The sequence below is a fragment of the Tauraco erythrolophus genome, chromosome 1 (assembly GCF_009769465.1).
Source record: "Tauraco erythrolophus isolate bTauEry1 chromosome 1, bTauEry1.pri, whole genome shotgun sequence".
NCBI lineage: Eukaryota > Metazoa > Chordata > Aves > Musophagiformes > Musophagidae > Tauraco > Tauraco erythrolophus.
In genome coordinates, this window is record NC_141465.1 from 54,572,180 (window position 1) to 54,590,445 (window position 18,266).

An 18,266-nucleotide genomic window follows, 5' to 3' on the forward strand; every position below is an offset into this window, starting at 1 on the left:
ACATGGTTTGCAACAGAAATTATTCATACTTAACTGATGCAGAAAATCTTTTGACTGTCTCAAACACATCACAATCTGACTAGTTCACAAGAAACTACTTTCAAATTACTTCCTAATGCTAACCATCTCCAGGTCCACTGCATGTCTAAATGTCCAGATTGCTCATAGTCCACACTATGGACAGCAATGGAGATGCAGAAAAACTTTCTCTTGACCAAAGAAAGGACAATATTTTATATCATGAATATTTTTCATTCCAACTCTTCCCTTTAAAATGTAGATATTAGTGAGAAATTTATTTTTAAAATATCTAGCCCTTTTAGTGCATTCTTAGAGAATGGGTAAAGGTTACACGAAGGGCTTGGCAAATAATATCACATCATCTCATCAAAGAAATATGTGCCTTTATTGTCAAGTCTGTGTACAGTCTGAGTGATCCTTTGAGCTTTTCACTCCCCCAGAATTTCTCATCTAGAGAATGAGACTAATTAAAGAGCCAAACCCCATAAGTCAGATGATTTTTTGGTTGTGGTGATCCAGTCATTAAAATTCTCGTCTGTAATTCCTTATAGCTTGTGCCTGAGCACGTAGTCCTTGTGAATGTTTCGCTAAGTACCGCAATAGTGTTATATTCCTTCTAGTGTTGTATCCATGCTCACCCTTCCATTAATCTCTGGACCTTCTGCAGATTGACTCTACTCATGCTGGAGATTTGCTAAGTTTTGCAATGTAACTAGCTCTTCTAAAAATTATGTTCCACAGGAGTCAGATGAACTTTAGAATATTACACGATTTAACAGTGAAATTATAACTGTGTGGGACAGGGCTATGTGATGAACAAATCCTAGGCACTGAAGCATTACAAGAGGAAAAATAACAGGATATTTGCAGACTCCTCAGCCTCAAAATGAATGTAAAATTCATTGTATTGTTTCATCACTTTTGTCGTTAGATCTGGGAGTGTTGAGGAAGAAAGCCTGTTAAAAAAAAGATGAAAGAAAAGAAGATAAGAGTAAAGAGAGATGGAAATAAAAGTGTAATAAAAATGAAGGAAGCGATGGTGAAAGTAAGCAGAAAAGAACAATAAAACCCAGAGGAGTTCTAATGACTGTTGGCTAGTACAGAAGAAAATGAGTCATTCTGATCTACTTTTGTTATGAAAACATTCTGATGTGTGATTTGAAGATATAAACAAAATAAGAGGTGAGGAAGGAGCATGGACGAATCTTTTTTGTGGTGTCATGATCCATCCTGTACACAAGATTTGTAGTTAATTCTGATATTTATACTGTCCTCCCTATGTCAGAGATCCTGCACAAGTACTTCAAGCTCGTAGCAAGTGTGTAACACAGTTTCTTCTTCTAATAGCCAAGATGCAGAAGATGGAAGGAGCATACAGGAACAAGAAAAAAAGTGCCATTTGCAAATTGTCAAGATAGGAAACCTAAAGCTCACAGCTTGCCTTGTCTTTATTCAAATATGAATTATAGGATCCCTGTTCAGGTTTGTTGTGTTGATTCCCTGTGGGATTTTTTCCCCCAGTATCTCTTCAGCTAGAGCAACTCATTCATGTTATCAATTCTATCAGTGAGGCGTAACTAGAGTAATTTTAGCTCACTGACAGGCACTTAAAAAAAATGTAGATTTATAGACAGGTCTGTTGCAAAAACAAGGAGGTGAGGAGACAAACTTACAAGCACACAGCAATACTTTAACTATCAGTGCTCTGCGAGGAAAGTAATTGCCATTGCCACACTTTAGAGGGAGTACATTAAGAAAATGCTCAACAACTAAGTGACTTTCTTATGGGTGAAGATGGAGTAAACTTTACCTGAGCAATATATAAAATTAAAGAATTTTTGTCTTCCAATTCCATTTTCCAGTTCCAACATGAGATAAATTCAGTGTCTTGTATTCTGTGTAGATAACCACATGAAGAGATATTGTATATTTATTACAGAGACATTTAAAAGTTTGATGCCTTTTTTTCCAGCAAAATGGCAGAATATCTTCAGTTTCTTTCACCTTTCTAATATGTTCTAGAAACAGAAGGTTTAGTCTTCAAAGGAGAAAATAAACTAACTGTAGCCTGAACAGCCCAAGGGATGATATAGGTTCACAGAAAAATAAACCGTGATTTAACAGCCTTGTCTGATCTTGTGTGAAAGAGCTACAGTATTTGGATATGTCTGGGCAAGATGCCGCCTTAAAATTATGCATGAGAAACCCACATATTTCAGCTTAATCCATGCGGCACTAATATCTCCTTTTACAATGTTTGGATTTTTTTACTGCATTAAAATGTTCATTTCTAGAGGTAAAACAGAGAAATACAAATGCTTTTTTATCAGAGACAAAGTAATGGTATGTGCCTACTTCCAGCTGTTGTAAGTCATGAGAGTTCTTTGAACCAAGGAGCAAGGAGGTAAATAAGGCCTTAGAAGATGAAACACCTGAATGAACTCAGCAGAAACCTAAGCTGTGTGGTCCTGTAACATGCTTAAGTTATATAAAGGTTTTGTAGCATTTGAAAAAGCTGTCACTTTCTGGAAGAAAATAAATGTGCTTTTTTTTCCCACTTCAGAACTCAACCAACTTACCAACTTCCAGATGGTAACATAAAAAATGGAAATCTAATCATGTTCTGACTTCAGATATTCTGTAACTTTGCTGGACATACTTTATTTGGGCAAGATAAGCTGTTTGTGGCCAGTAGAAATATACTGGAGTATATAATGGAGTTATGCTCATCACTGATCCAAAGCTACCCAAGATCTGGGGATGGCAGTCTCTCATCATGCAAGATAGGTGACTCATTTGCCAAAGATGTGGGATGAGATTTCATGGGTTAAGCATCAGATGTGACAAATAGTGTCAGAAGATGACTGTGAGATATCTTTAGCTGTGCATTGGTTATACCATGATAAGACAATATCCAACATACTGAAGAAAGATCAACAATGTTGCTAATACTTGCTGGAGGATCATATTACATCTGCAGGTGGAAAATATTCACAACCAGTTTAAAAGTTCAGCCAGTATTCCACAGATATTTACAACTGTAAAAAAGAGGAGTGAGAATTTAATTTATAAACTCCAGTGACAGGATGTTTACTTGCAAAAGTGAATAAATATACCAACTATTATTTATTCTAGCATCATTGAATTAGACCCTGTTAGTGAGGAGTTAGAAGGATGTGCATGCTTGCAGACCTAGACACCTGTGCTCAAACCCATTCATTAATCTTTGTATTAACTAATATGAGCAAAATACTAATTAACTAATATGAGCAAAAAAATACTAATGGACAAAAGTCAAGAAAAACTTTAACACTGAAGACGAATGGCAGACCAAGAGGTATATGCAGAAATTGTACTTCATACCTATTTCTATTCTTTAATTAGTAAGTCTATGAAAGCTTGATTTAAATATCATTTCATTAAAATGAAAGTCCTTTGACTTATATTATAAGAAGTCAAACAAGGATTATCACAATGATCCATTCCATCTTTCCAATCCATGAGTTTATTGACATTGTTGTTGAAGAAGTTTGGAAAACTTCAGTTTCTTTCAAAGCATTTAATCCTTAAAGATAAATGAAATATCACATAAATATATTTCTTTTAATTTTATAAGATTTGATTGTTAAGTGGCTAGGAGCAAAATTAAAAGGTTATCATACAATTAAGAGACATAAAATATAATTTTATAGATATATATTTCTATATCAATTACATATAGCCAGTATATTAAATGGCTATTAACAGATGCTCAAATTTTATGGTGGTTCTCAAGCAAAGAGAGATGGTACTTCTATAGTTTTGCCTCCTTTTCTATATCTGTTAATCGCATCAAGAAATCTTTCAAAGATGTCACCATAATCCTGTTTTGCCTAATTTTAGTGGTTTTCCTCTTGCTCCACTCTACCTATATTCTTAGACTTAAATTCATTTCACTGTATTTTTTTTATTCTATTTCATCCTTGTGATTCTTCAATTCCATCAATTTCTCACTTTCTATGGAACTTCCCATCACCTAATAGCAAAAATATGGTAGTACTAATTATTTTGAGGGTAATCCACACTGTATCTAGCTCTTTGTCATCACTGTGTGTGTAAAACTAACTCATCAACATGATCTCTTCCTGCATTCTTCCCTCCTTTTCTATATTAAATTGTATAGGGAAGCATATTACGTTGTATGAAATGTGGGTGAGGAATTTAATTCTCTGAGGTATGTGTGCTTACAGTCATAGAATCATAGAATAGTTTGGGTTGGAAAGGACCACAGAGATTATCTAGTTCCAACTCTCCTGCCGTGGACAGGAACACCTTCCCCTGGATCAGGTTGCTCAAAGCCCCATCCAACCTGGCCTTGAACACTTCCAGGGATGACGCATCCACAACTTCTCTGGGAAACCTGTTCTAGTGCTTCACCAGCCTCACAGTCAATAAATTCTTCCTAATATCTAATCTAAATCTACACTTTTTCAGTTTAAATTCATTGCTCCTTGTCCTATCATTACATGCCCTTGCAAAAGGTACCTCTCCAGAGGTGTGAACCAGAATGTATTTTTAATTATATTCAGTGAACTGGAAAATAAATTTAAGGGAAAATTAATTTGAACTGGCATATTATATTTGATTCCTAACATTGCCAACAATATGTTTCAGAAACAGCAAAAGTCTTTATGGAAAAAGATATCCTTATTTGGGGATGTATTATTTTGTTCAGTAAAAATTGCACTCACCATTAGGTCAATTTTAATTTTTATCCTGTACTGATCTTTCTCTATATAGTGGTCTCAGATTGTCAGATTTTCACTCTTTCTTCCTTTATCGCTAAAGCTGCTATTAATGTTTGCTTCTTCATTTATGTGGTTTTTTATTGCTATAGTAAAAACAACGTGTTAGATTATACAATTGTGGTATTCAGATAATTAATGGAGAGGTACTGATTCATACCCAATGCGTCATAGATTACTACTACTACATTACAAACTTATTGAGAAAGTGAGACATCTGTCTATAATGCAATAGCAATAAAAATGTCACATGACCTTCAGAATCAATTAAGGAAAGATCTGTAGTTGAAATAGGAGTGAAAAAAAATACCGTTATAAAGAATTATAAAAATCACAAATGAAAATAAAAATACCTATTATAATATGAAACATTTTTTGTTCAAGGGAACAATTACTGTGTTTTTATTATGATTTAATATAGAGTACAGAATACAGAATACAAAAATGCAATATTTTTTAAAATTCTTTATAATTGCAATGAGAAGAACGCATCCTAAACATCCTGCTGGGCCTGAGCCTTTGGAGCTTAGAAGAGCACCCAAAGCCATTTGCACCATGAGCCGTAAGATTCCAGTCCAAACTGAAGCCAAAGTAGTTCTAGTCTTGGAAGATAACAGAAAATTAAATAGTCAACATTGATTAAAATGTAACATGAGGTCATGTAGAGTCAGATCTCCAACAAAATGAATGTGCAAGAAGGTAGTTCAAATCTCTAGGTTATCTGAAAATGTCTACACTGTATGCAAATCTCTTATCAGGGACAACTGGGATCCTTCTGAAAGATCTTCTTCAAAGACCATGAGTAGAAACTTACTAATTTACTAAAACCAAGGTTTGCTTATCCTTTTAATGATATAACTGGATCACATAGGCAAGATCCAGCCTACAACAATTTAGCTTTGAGTTATGACTTTCTAAGATTCTAATTTACTTGTCAAATTGAGATAATGTCAGAATTGATACTTTTTCCCTATAAACTGTCACAGACAAAGTTCTAGCTGGAAGTTATGCTTTCACAGAACACAAATGACTAAGTACAAGCTGATTACTTTTATCAGTAAAAGCTAACTCAACAAAAAAGAAAATGTGTCTCACAGGGTGAAAAGCAAATATTTTAGTGCCATCTTGGAAGAGACCTCTGAAAGGTACTCTTCAATAATCTTCTCATATTTAAATTAACAATCTACTATTTAATTCATTAAATATATATGCTACATATGACTCCGGAATAAACTGAGGAACCATAGTCTATTGATTTAAGTAAGTTCAGGGAACATGAAAAATACCTTGAAGAAGGAAAAACATTACCTGGAGAATGTTATTTAGTAGCAATCTTTTTTTTTAATATATATAAAGTCACTATGGAAAGTAAAGTTATATATTAATATAACTTGATATTAAACACACAGATATTAAATATACAGTTATACTGAAACCAAAATACTTATCAGATTAACTGTCACCTATAATCCTTCTGTGCTTTTATCTCTGGAGTCAGAGGTCTTACAGAAAAAGTACACTGAAGATTTAAAATGAAATCTCAGGCTAAACCACTACTTGACTCTAAGAAGCTTTGAATATCCTGAGATGCATCGGTCAGATTAGTGAGGTAATTTATCCGAGATGATAGAAAGTACTTGGTACTGACTCAAAATTATATGGTGCTCAAAACAGAAAAAAACTAAATTTTTTAAGAATCATAGAATGGCATAGACTGGAAGGGACCTTAGAAATCATCTAATCCAACCTCCCTGTCATGGGCAGGGACGCCTCTCAACTAGACCAGGCTACTCAAGGCTCCGTGCAACCTGGCCTTGAACACCTCCAGGGAGGGGGCATCCACAACTTCTCTGGGTAATTTATTCCAATGTCTTACCACCCTCATACTGAAGAATTTCTTCCTAAGATCTAATCTAAATCATAGAATCATAGAATCATAGAATGGTTAGGGCTGGAAGGGACCTTCAAAGGTCATCTAGTCCAACCCCCCTGCAACAAACAGGGATATCTCCAACTAGATCAGGTTGCTCAGGGCCTCGTCCAACCTGGCCTTGAATGTCTCCAGGGATGGAGCATCCACCACCTCTCTGGGCAACCTGTTCCAGTGTTCTACAACTCTTATGGTAAAAAATTTTTTCCTAATATCCAATCTGAATCTACCTCCCTCTATTTTAAAACCATTACCCCTTGTCCTATCACAACTGGCCCTCCTGAACAGCCTCTCCCCATCTTTCTTGTAGGCCCCCTTGAGGTACTGGAAGACCGCTATAAGGTCACCCCGGAGCCTCCTCTTCTCCAGGCTGAACAGCCCCAACTCTTTCAGCCTGTCCTCATAGGAAAGGTGCTCCAGCCCTCTTATCATCTTCGTGGCCCTCCTCTGGACCCTCTCCAGCTGGTCCATGTCCTTTTTGTGTTGGGGGCTCCAGAACTGGATGCAATACTCCAAGTGAGGTCTCACGAGGGCAGAGTAGAGGGGGAGAATCACCTCTCTCGACCTGCTGGCCACGCTCCTCTTGATGCAGCCCAGGATGCGGTTGGCCTTCTGGGCCGCAAGAGCACATTGCCGGCTCATATTGAGCTTCTCGTCCACCAGTACTCCCAAGTCCTTCTCCTCAGGGCTGCTCTCAATCCATTCTCCGCCCAGTCTGTATTTGTGCCTGGGATTGCCATGACCCAGATGTAGGACCTTGCACTTGGCCTGGTTGAACTTCATGAGGTTGGTACGGGCCCACCTCTCCAGCCTGTCGAGGTCCCTCTGGATGGCATCCCTCCCTTCCAGCATGTCGACGGCACCACACAGCTTGGTGTCATCAGCGAACTTGCTGAGGGTGCACTCCATGCCACTGTCCACGTCACCGACAAAGATGTTGAAGAGGGCCGGGCCCAACACGGACCCCTGAGGGACGCCACTCGTGACCGGTCTCCACTTGGACATCGAGCCGTTGACCACTACTCTCTGAGTGCGGCCATTGAGCCAATTCCTTATCCACCGAGTGGTCCATCCATCAAACCCATGCCTCTCTAGTTTAGAGAGAAGAATGTCGTGCGGGACAGTGTCAAAAGCTTTGCACAAGTCCAGGTAGATGATATCCATTGGTCGACCCTTGTCCACCGATGCTGTCACCCCATCGTAAAAGGCCACCAAGTTGGTCAGGCATGATCTGCCTTTGGTGAAGCCATGCTGGCTGTCACCCACCACCTCCTTGCTCTCCATGTGCCTTAGCATGGTTCCCAGGAGAATCTGCTCCATGACCTTGCCAGGCACAGAGGTGAATCTGTGCCTTAACAATTAAATCTGTTCTCCTTAACAATTAAGACATTACAGACTAATGAAAAACTGCCTGCAGGCACTGTTTTCATAAGATTTCTACTCTTTGTGATTGATCAGAAGTTTAAACTTTAAAAAATCTGAATTATTTAACAAAACCAAACTTTTTAGTCCTTTGAAGTTGTCCAAGTTAAGTTTTAGATATTTCTCATTCATAATACTGCCTACAGAACTCAACGCAAGAATAGAATTTCTTGAAGATCAACCATTCCATAGGTCTAGCTTATATTAGTACCTACTATGGTTATTCTTAGACATCCTGTTTCTCCACTCTACCCATACCTACAGTAGGAGGAGGATTGTATAAAAGAGAGTGTGGTTCGATGTATTATTTTCACAAGCAATTATCATCCATTATTCAGGTGCAGTACATTATGTGTCACAAACATGTAAAAGTGAAGTTCATCATTACCTTTGCAGCTCTTTGAAAGACAGGAGATAGATAGGTACAAATACTCAGCGGACTAGATTTCTGATCTTTTAGCCTGTCTTGTAATTCCCATTTCCAGTGACAATACTTTCAAAGCATTTCTAGTTTCTATAATCATAGAATCATAGAAACATAAAATGGCGTAGGCTGGAAGGGACCTCAGAGATCATCTAATCCAACCTCCCTGTCATGGGCAGGGACACCTCTCGACTAGACCAGGCTACTCAAGGCTCCGTGCAACCTGGCCTTGAACACCTCCAGAGAGGGGGCATCCACAACTTCTCTGGGCAATTTATTCCAATGTCTTACCACCCTCGTACTGAAGAATTTCTTCCTAAAATCTAATCTAAATCTGTTCTCCTTCAACTTAAACCCATTTCCCCTTGTCCTATCAGTGGACACTCTTGTAAAAAGTCCCTTCCCAGCCTTCCTGTAGGTTCCCTTCAGGTATTGGAAGGCAGCTATTAGGTCCCCGCGAAGTCTTCTCTTTTCAAGGCTGAACAATCCCACAACCTGTCCTCGTAGCACAGGTGCCCCAGCCCCTGGATCACCTTTGTGGCCCTCCTCTGAACATGCTCCAACAAATCTATGTCTTTATGATAAACTATTTCCTCTAAACTTTTAAAAATGCACTCGTGGAATATTACATTTGCCATGTTCACTTACTAAGCTATCAAATGCAAATAATTTATAACAGATAACAGAACTCTGAGGAAGTTCAAGACAAAACGTTTTGTCCTTAGATTATGTTGATAAATAGATTTTCCATGGGAACCAAAGTGAAATTCAGAGGTATAAAATGGAATTTTTCATGAAAATAAGAAGAGAGGGAGGGCAAGGCAACACAAGGGAAATTGTTTAGAACAAAGGACCATTGCCCACAGTTTTGCAGAACTGAATGAAACTTCTGATCTGATTTTCAGGTATGCTATATATTTTGATTTCTGGAAAGAAAAAAACGCGCATCACTCTTCTAAATAATACTGCATTTTCTCAGTGTAGAATGGGAATATTTTAAAAGACTCTAATTTTTTCCTAGTGTCATAAGTTTGTGCATTTCATAAGAGTTTTAGGTACACTGTAAATGATTCAGAGCAGTGTATCTGCCCGAGGCTGTCTGTAACATATGCCTTTCATCATTTAGTGTTCATAAAGGGAATAAGGCTTTCAGAAATAAGCAAAAATTCTCTTCAAATGTCAGTATTCTAAAGAATTGAATCTGCAGAGAATTTAGTGTGTGAATAAATATTCTATGGGATAAGTATATTTTTTGTGATTCTCTCATTAAAACAGTTATGCTAGCATACTTGTATGCAGAAATATTCTTGTTAGACTTGTGAACAAAAGAAATGAATTCATTTAGCTTGATACTAGAAAGATGTGAAAATTTAAATCTTGCAGATGCATAATCCGTGCCTTTCTTCTAAAGGGAAAGCCATTATCATAGCTTCTTCGTATTGTAACCACGCTTCATTCCTGGATTTTCGTCTTGACCACTAATAAATGTGAATGCTGGCTGTGTCAACAAAAGTTTATTTATGGTCAGTCAATTAAAGGGCAAGTGATAAAAGTTGTAACATCTAATGGAAATTGTGATAATATTATGTTGGTACACAGTCTACAGTGCACAGCAAGTGCTAGCTCAAAGTGTGTATCTGTATAATCCAACAGGAAAGAATCAAATGGATAATTTTTCAATTCTTTTTTTAATATATACCTTTGTGATAACCTCAGCCAGCAACTAAACTGCTCACTCCCTCATGGTGGGATGGGGGAGAAAATTGGAAGAGTAAAACTGAGAAAACTCATGGGTTGAGGTAAAGACAGTTTAATAGGTAAAGCAAAAGCTGCACACACAAGCAAAGCAAAACAAAGAATTCATTCACTACTTCCCATCTGCAGGCAGGTGTTCAGTCACCTCCAGGAAAGCCGGGCTCCATCACATGTAACGGTTACTTGGGAAGACAAACACCATCACTCCGAACATATCCCCTTCTTCTTTCCCCAGATTTACGTGCTGAGCATGACATCATATGGTCTGGAATGTGCCTTTGGTCAATTGGGGTCAGCTGTCCCAGCTGTGTCTCCTCCCAACTTCTTGTACACCCCTAGTTGCCTCATTGATGGGGCGTGAGAAGCAGAAAAGGCCTTGACTCTGTATAAGCACTGCTCAGCAATAACCAAAACATCTTTGTGTTATCAACAGTTTCCAGCAGAAATCCAAAACATAGCCCCATACTAGCTATTGTGAAGAAAATTAATTCTATCCCAGCCAAAACCAGCACAGCATGGTTGGAAATACAGTAGTTAAACTGTTTCACAATCAGATTTTGGTGTTTCACTTCTTTTTCGATACATTCATTGTCTGCATCTGAGCTGCAGGGACTTTTAAAATACAACAAATCTGTCCTATTCTAGACATCTTAGGAGAAGGTGACTTTTACCCTTTCTTTGTCTTGACTAAAACAAGTTGCACTAATAAAACTGAGTAGTAGTGCATCTGTAGATCGCTAACTCATTGGTGACTCTTCTCAGATTAATCTCATTCTTGAATCTTTCACTGTTCTTGGGTTTCTAAGTGTGCATATATGTTGTTGATGTTAATGTGTATATCAATGCGAACAGAGGGTCAGTTATTTTTCCTGGTAAAAACTGATTTGTCTGTCAGTCAATGACACCATCCCTATAGCAGGTAAAAACCTGACAGTAATGTGTAATTCCTGACGGAGAAGAATTTATCTGTTTTCCAGTCAATCTATCAGGGCCACTTTGGCCTCACCAATTGATCAGAATTATGTGAACTCATCAATCCTCTGCAAAAGCACAGTGTGTTTGTTACTGGTTATCACATGAATAACAGCTCCAAATGACTCTATATCCAATGTGAAACAGTATTTCCCTTCTGTACTGGTTTTCATCAAGGATCATTCCAACACTGAGAATTTTTCTTGAAGAAGTTAAAAGTAATTATTTCAAGTTCTAAGATTTATTTGCTTATACTATTTCTAATTTAAAAAATTTAAGTATCTGATTAGAGTACTTTAAATAAAAGATCTACTATAGTAAGTCTATCATTCAAGTAGAATATGAATGCTTAAGACATTTTATAAAATTCAGTATTTATTTATACCTTTTTAAAAGAGAGCAATAAAAAAGGCAAATTAATTATGGATTGTTAATTTTTATTTTATTTCATTTTACTCAGTAAAACAGCAAGTTAACTATTTACTAATAATTATGATTCAGGAAAATTGCAATTCCATTAAAATGATCTCAAGATACAGTTCAGTAGTCAGCTACCATGTTGGCCTCTGTTCTTCATCCTCTAATGGCAACATTTTTTGACTTTTCTGCTTAGAGACATCTGTGGTAGTTTAGCCTAGATCTATGTTCTAGATGAAACACATTTTGCTTTTTTACTGACATTTTGCTTTTTCACTGACAAATGCCCAGCATTGTGTTTTTCTCAGCTCATAGTAAAGCTAGTGAGACTAGCTGGTGCACCAGGAGATAACCCTTGGGATGGAAGAGTGTTTATCTTGTCATTTGGTTAATCCTCCAAATAAGTATTACCTAATGTATGTAATGAGAAAGAAATAGTTTTGAGGTCTTGGGATTGGATGTTATTAATTCAGGACCTCAAGCTGACTCTGACTGCTCTTAGGCTTGAAGCTTTTCAGACTTAGGAGAACGCTACTGCAGTGGTTCAGCCCCACTGGCAGCTAAGCTACCGAGTGGCTGCTCCTCACTCCTCCTCCCGCCCCATGGTGTGGTGGAGAGGAGAAAGATGTAACAGAAGGCCTGAGGGTCGAAATAAGAACAGGGAGGGAGCATCCACCAACCATGGCACTGCAAAAAACAGACTTGACTTGGGGACAAGTCAATTTAATTTGTTATCAGTTACTTCAGAGAGGATAATGAGAAACAAAGACAGATCTTAAAAACACCTTCCCCCTATACCTTCCTTCTTCTGCACTCTACGTCCTCCTCCACAGTGGTGCGGGGGGATGAGGAATGGGGGTTGTAGGCCAGTTGGTCACATACTGTTCCTACCACTCCTTCCTTAAAGGTGAAGGACTCCATACGCTCTTCCCTGCTCCAACGTGGAGTCCCTTCTCACAGGAGACAGTCCTCGATGAACTTCTCTAATGCAAGTCCTTTCGAAAGGATGCAATTCTCATGATTCAGATTGCTCCAGAGTGGGCTTTTCCCACAGTCATGACTTCTTGAGGCACAGCCACCCATGCTGGCATGGAGTCCCTTCCCATGGGCTGCAGATGCATCTCTACTCCATTATCAGTCTCCATCAGCAAGGGGTGCTTTCCCATGGGAGACAGTCCGCTATGAACTCCATCAGGTGCAGGCTTCTTTACTCCAATGTGGGGTCCTCCACAGACTGCAGTTGGATCTCTGCTCCACCGTGTCTCTCATGAGTGGCAGGGGTCCGCCTGCCATCTCACCACAGCCTACAGGGGAACCTCAGCTCCGGCACCTCCTCCCGCTCCATCTTCACTGACCTGGTGTCTGCGTGGCTGTCCTCAGCACAGTGTCTCAGTCCTCTCTCCGCTGCAGCTGTGCTGGACCCAACTGGTCCAACGAACCTCAACAGATGTGGTAGGAATGAGCTCTGCCCAGCCGACGCCCCAGGAGCGGGGAGCTTCGGAGCTCTCCAAGCCGCACCGCTGCAACCATCTCCAGTTGAGTGGCAGTAACTCAGCTCAGGCATTCCCCCACACGGGAGGCCAGGGGAAAGCCAAGCCCCCACCTCCCCTCTGTCTTCACTGCAGGTCCTGCATGGGGCAGGGTTCTTTGTCCCCTTCCTAAATATGTTTATTCACAGAGGTGTTGATCGGCTCGGCCCTCGCCAGAGCCAGGTCTAACCAGGCCACAGGCAGGTCAGACTGGTTTTGAAGCCAGGCAAGCTTCTTGCAGCTCTTTAGAGGGTCTATCCCTATAGTCCCTCCACTGCTACCAAAGTCCCACCACATAAACCCAGCACAAACATTTTGGACTGAAGAATAAATTTTTAATAAGAGTCTTTTACTCTAGTTACCTATATCATTTGATTTGAGTACAGTTCTAATGGTCTTTAATGTCAATCTGAAATTGAGTTAGTTCAGGGGAATAAGATACATTTTCAAAACAAAATCAGAAGTAGTCAGTGAGCCAAAGTAGTAGTTTGAGCCAAAGCAATGTCAAAGGGTGTGATGACAGTAATAGAACTGGCAGTGGAGGAAAGTGAAAGCTGAGTACTCAGAGAAGTTAAAGGTGACTAAAGCTGATACTGATTAATGCCATTAGAAACTTAAAAAGTAGCTGAAGGAAGGAATATTTTTTGGTCTTTACCTATTTATGCAATGTTACATACTAAAAACTTAAGAGGCTCAACAATTTCAAGCAAGGTGTTGTGTGTAAAAACAACACTTTTTTTCTGGAATAAAAAAAGTCCTTTTCCTTTTTTAGATGTGGTTTTCCATCTTCAAGTTTTTATTTCTTTGCAAGTAAAAGGACATATCTTGTTTAAAGCTGAGTTTTTTGTTAATTTGTTGTAAGGTTACGGCTCTTAATGGGCCATCAAAATTTAGCTTTCTCATTCAAAGGAAAGAATTAGTGGGTAGTACACATGTGAAATGGTGAAATGCAGGCATCAGTCCATTTGTTATTCAATTAGGCATTCCTGTTAATAGAAGCATTCACCCACTGCTGTTTATGTATGTACATTAAGTTTCCATTCATGGCATCATTGTTACTGCCTTTAAAGTCTGTTTAAACAGCTTTAAAGTCTGTTTAAACTATCTAAAATATACATTAAAGAGCCCAGACAGTAGACAACAGCGGCAGAGATAAGAGTAGGTATGGTTCCTGTCATGGTTTGATGTGGGGGGGGAGGTTCTGGTGGCAGAAGAACAGACTCCCATCCCCCTTGGGGCTTGAGCCAATTGCGCCCCTGCGAATTGCCCTATTTACATCGGACAAAGGAACCGGAAAGGTGTGCCTTTGCCCAGGAGCGAGGAGAAGGGAGGCGGGCCAGCGGCCCAGGCCGGGCCGGTGCCACCCGCTGAGGATGGCAGTGGCGGAGCCGCTTGGGGAACTCAGGGAGAGCCCCGCTCCTGGGGCGCCCACCGGGCCAAGTTCACCCAGAGAGAGGACTGAGATCTGAGAGAAATGGCCACACTGACACGAGGTCAGGGAAGATGGAACGGGATGAGATGTGCTGGAGCTGTTTCCCCTGCAAGTGGTGGCGAGACGACAGGTGGCCCCCCTGCAGCCATGGCAGTCTTTGGTGGAGCAGAGACCCACTCGCAGCCCGTGGAAAACCCACGTCGAGAAGAGATGCCTGAGCCTGAGTATGGTACGCATCAAGAGTCCTTGGGACAACCCCCATCGGTGGGGAGGTGTTTTGTTCAGAGGAGATGCCTGAGCCTGAGACTGTTGTGAATCATGGGCACAGGTCGAGACGCGTTTACGCATTGACGCATTTGAAGTCTGTATGATGACCCACGTCAGAGCGAGTGGCAACAACTCCCTAAGAATCCGAGACTGGTAAAGCCTGCACCGGAGCAATCCAATGGGATAAGGATTGCATCCTGCGGGTAGGACTCACACTGGAGAAGTTTGTGGATTTTCCTCATGAGTAGGGGATCCACTAGAGCAAGGGACAATGGTGTAAGGACTCCTTCTCCTTTAAGAGAAGCGTCAGTAACAACATGGAATGAACTGACCTGCACTCCCCTATTCCCGGCCCCCTGCACTGCTGGGGGGAGGAGGTAGAGCTGGGAAGAAAAGGCAAAGGGGGTTGGAGAGGTCTTGTTTTTAAGATCTGGCCTTGTTTTCTTTTTATTCTTTTAAGTAACTGGTTTTGTTTGTCCTTATTCTTTAAGTAACTGTTAATAAATAGTTTTGCTTTAAGAAAGCCGAGCCTGTTTTGCCCGGGACCATGGTTGGTGGGTGCTCCCTCTGTTCTTGTCTCGACCCTCAGTCCTTTTATTATATTTTCCTCCTCTCCACTTTACTGGAGTGAGAGACCGGCTGCGTGGAGTTTAGTTGCCGGATCGGCCTAACCCACGACAGCTCCCCAGGCACTTCTGCCAACATACTTACAGTACGACCGTGGAACATGTCTGTTGGAAGATGAAAATGCTTTCATAGAATTGCATGTAATTCCATGTAGACGAGACAAATTTATAAGGGAAATAACATTCTCTGGGAAGTTCATCTGAATAAGAAATATTTTGTCCTGAAAAAAATGTCAGCACCATACTAACTCTACATCACTATATTGCCATGGAAAGTGTAGTAAGAATCTGAAAGAAAATTGCTTGAATGGAAAATTCCTACACTGGTTGCATAAATATTACAAATTCAACATGGTCTTAACTTCTAATATAATGTCAATGGCAAAATCTAAACACATATCATGCCTGACTTTACTTTCAAATTTCTATTTAAAGGTTTGTATTAAATACCAATTTCATTTTGATTTTATTTATAGTAATGTAAGTCAAAGTATATGATGACACCTAAGCAATATGAAAATGAGAGAATTATAAATGAGAGAAGAACGTGATCACTTGAATTTTAAGGTAGAGATTCTTTGGAGATTCAATGCTGGTTTTTTATTTATAGTCACTTTTAGCTACATTAGATGAAGATGAATTGATTCTAAACACTTCTATTTTGCTTTGCTATGGAAGTATATGAAGCCTGCATTAATTTTCTGATACTATAAAATGACTAGATATCCTGGAGTGTTCCAGTGAGTCAGGCTCCAGTTTTCAACCTTACGTATTACAAATATGAGCAATAACTCAGGACCTAGATACCTAAGGAATTTTATAAGGAACAGGAATGACGATTTATTGAACAAACAACATTCTGTCAGTGGAAACTATTTAAAAAAAAATCTGAAGTAGTTTGGAGATTTTTGTATAAAATACTAACAAAATAATAAAGGATGTGACAAATGTGAGTAAAAGGATGACTCTTATTACGGTGATCATCGAACAGAACGAAAACTGGGAAAAGCCTATTGGCCACCTTTCATACATTTTTGATAGCTGCATCATTCAGCTGGTATTACATATTATTTTTCTCCTTGTCATAGAAAGGTTCTGGTTTAATTGTTGCTGTGCATGTTCGCCCTCTTAGATGACAATACAGAGAACACAAAACTGAATGAAAAGTAGATAGTCTCAGGAATAGGAAGAAGTATATATAAACAGAAGGACAAAAATAAGAATGTAAAGAGGAGAGACTTCATTGAATGGAAAGGGGAAGATGTCAAGAATGAGTGTGAAAATGGTTGACTTACAGTAACTTTGAAATAAGATTTAATAAAATAGTGATTCATGTTTTCCTAAATGATTAGTAGCTTTTTTAAGTGCGCAAATGCTACGCAGTCTTTTGGGAAATACCTGAGTCACAAGCCAGTCTGGCAGACTCTGCTCTATGAAAATAGACTTCGAAAAAAAGGTGTAGTTGCCTGAAATTAAGTTTTGAATCGCAGACAAATCTTAAGAAGTCCCAGGAATCCAAAATGTTATTGAAGTCATTATGAGCCATGTGTATTCAGCAGATTTTTGCTAACTTGTGGATTTAAGACACTGGCTTTAGACACAAGCCTGAAATATTTGGCTGAAGCCTTTTCTCTCCTTAACTATACCATAAAAATGGAGAAGATGGGATTTTTCTGAGGTTAGTACAAACCTATCATCCCAAGAGAGTTGTATGCATTGTCACCAGCAAATTGCCAATTTCAGTACTTACTAGTACGCTGCTGAGAGAATTATCAGCATCTGGTGCCTCCAAAGATTAGCAGTCAAATTGCCTCATGAATTTGACTAGGAGACAATCATTAAAATAGGAAAGGTGATCCGATGTGGAGATACATTCCCAGGGAAAGGAAGAAGAATATATAACCTCAGGGTAGATTTATTTAATTTAAGGAAATATACTGATGCCAATCCACCCTTAAGAAGGTAACAATGAGATGAAGTTTACAGGGCAAACACAGTAGTGCTAATATGAACATAACTGATAAATTATTTTCAGTTATTTATTTTGTTCATAAATTTGTCTAGTAAAATGAATTTAATAATTTTTCCCTTTCTTCAGCAAATATATTAAGTCCATAATTCTGGGAGTGCAAGGAAGAGCGACAGACGAATTTACTTATTGTCAGGTAGATTGATAAATAACAAAGAAAGCATTAATAAGAATTAAGATTAAATGTTAGAGGACAACTTCCCACAAAAAACAAACAAACAAACAAACAAACAACAACCAACCAAAAAACCACCTTTGCCACAGGTGTTACTAGTTCTGAACATATACATTTCATATTTAACTCAATAGCAGAAAAGCAAAGCAAGTGACCGTACGCCAGTATACCAGGCAAAAGCAACAGAAACAGGCTGTTGATTTTCTCCTCCTACATTTTCACCCTGAATTAGACACTGTGAATCTCATATTATTTGCCCTGTGAAATGGGCAAAATATATAGGATTTACCCAGTTCCTTTAACAACAAATCAGGAAGCCTCTGACTTTTGCCATGTCTGCCTGGACTTTTCCCTTGGACTATCATAGAGGACTTTACCACCTGAGGTTGTGAGGATGCATTTCTTCTTATTCTAGAACAAACATCTGAAATTTATCACATAAGTCACAACAGAGATGTATTTGTTCCTCTCCACTGGCTACAA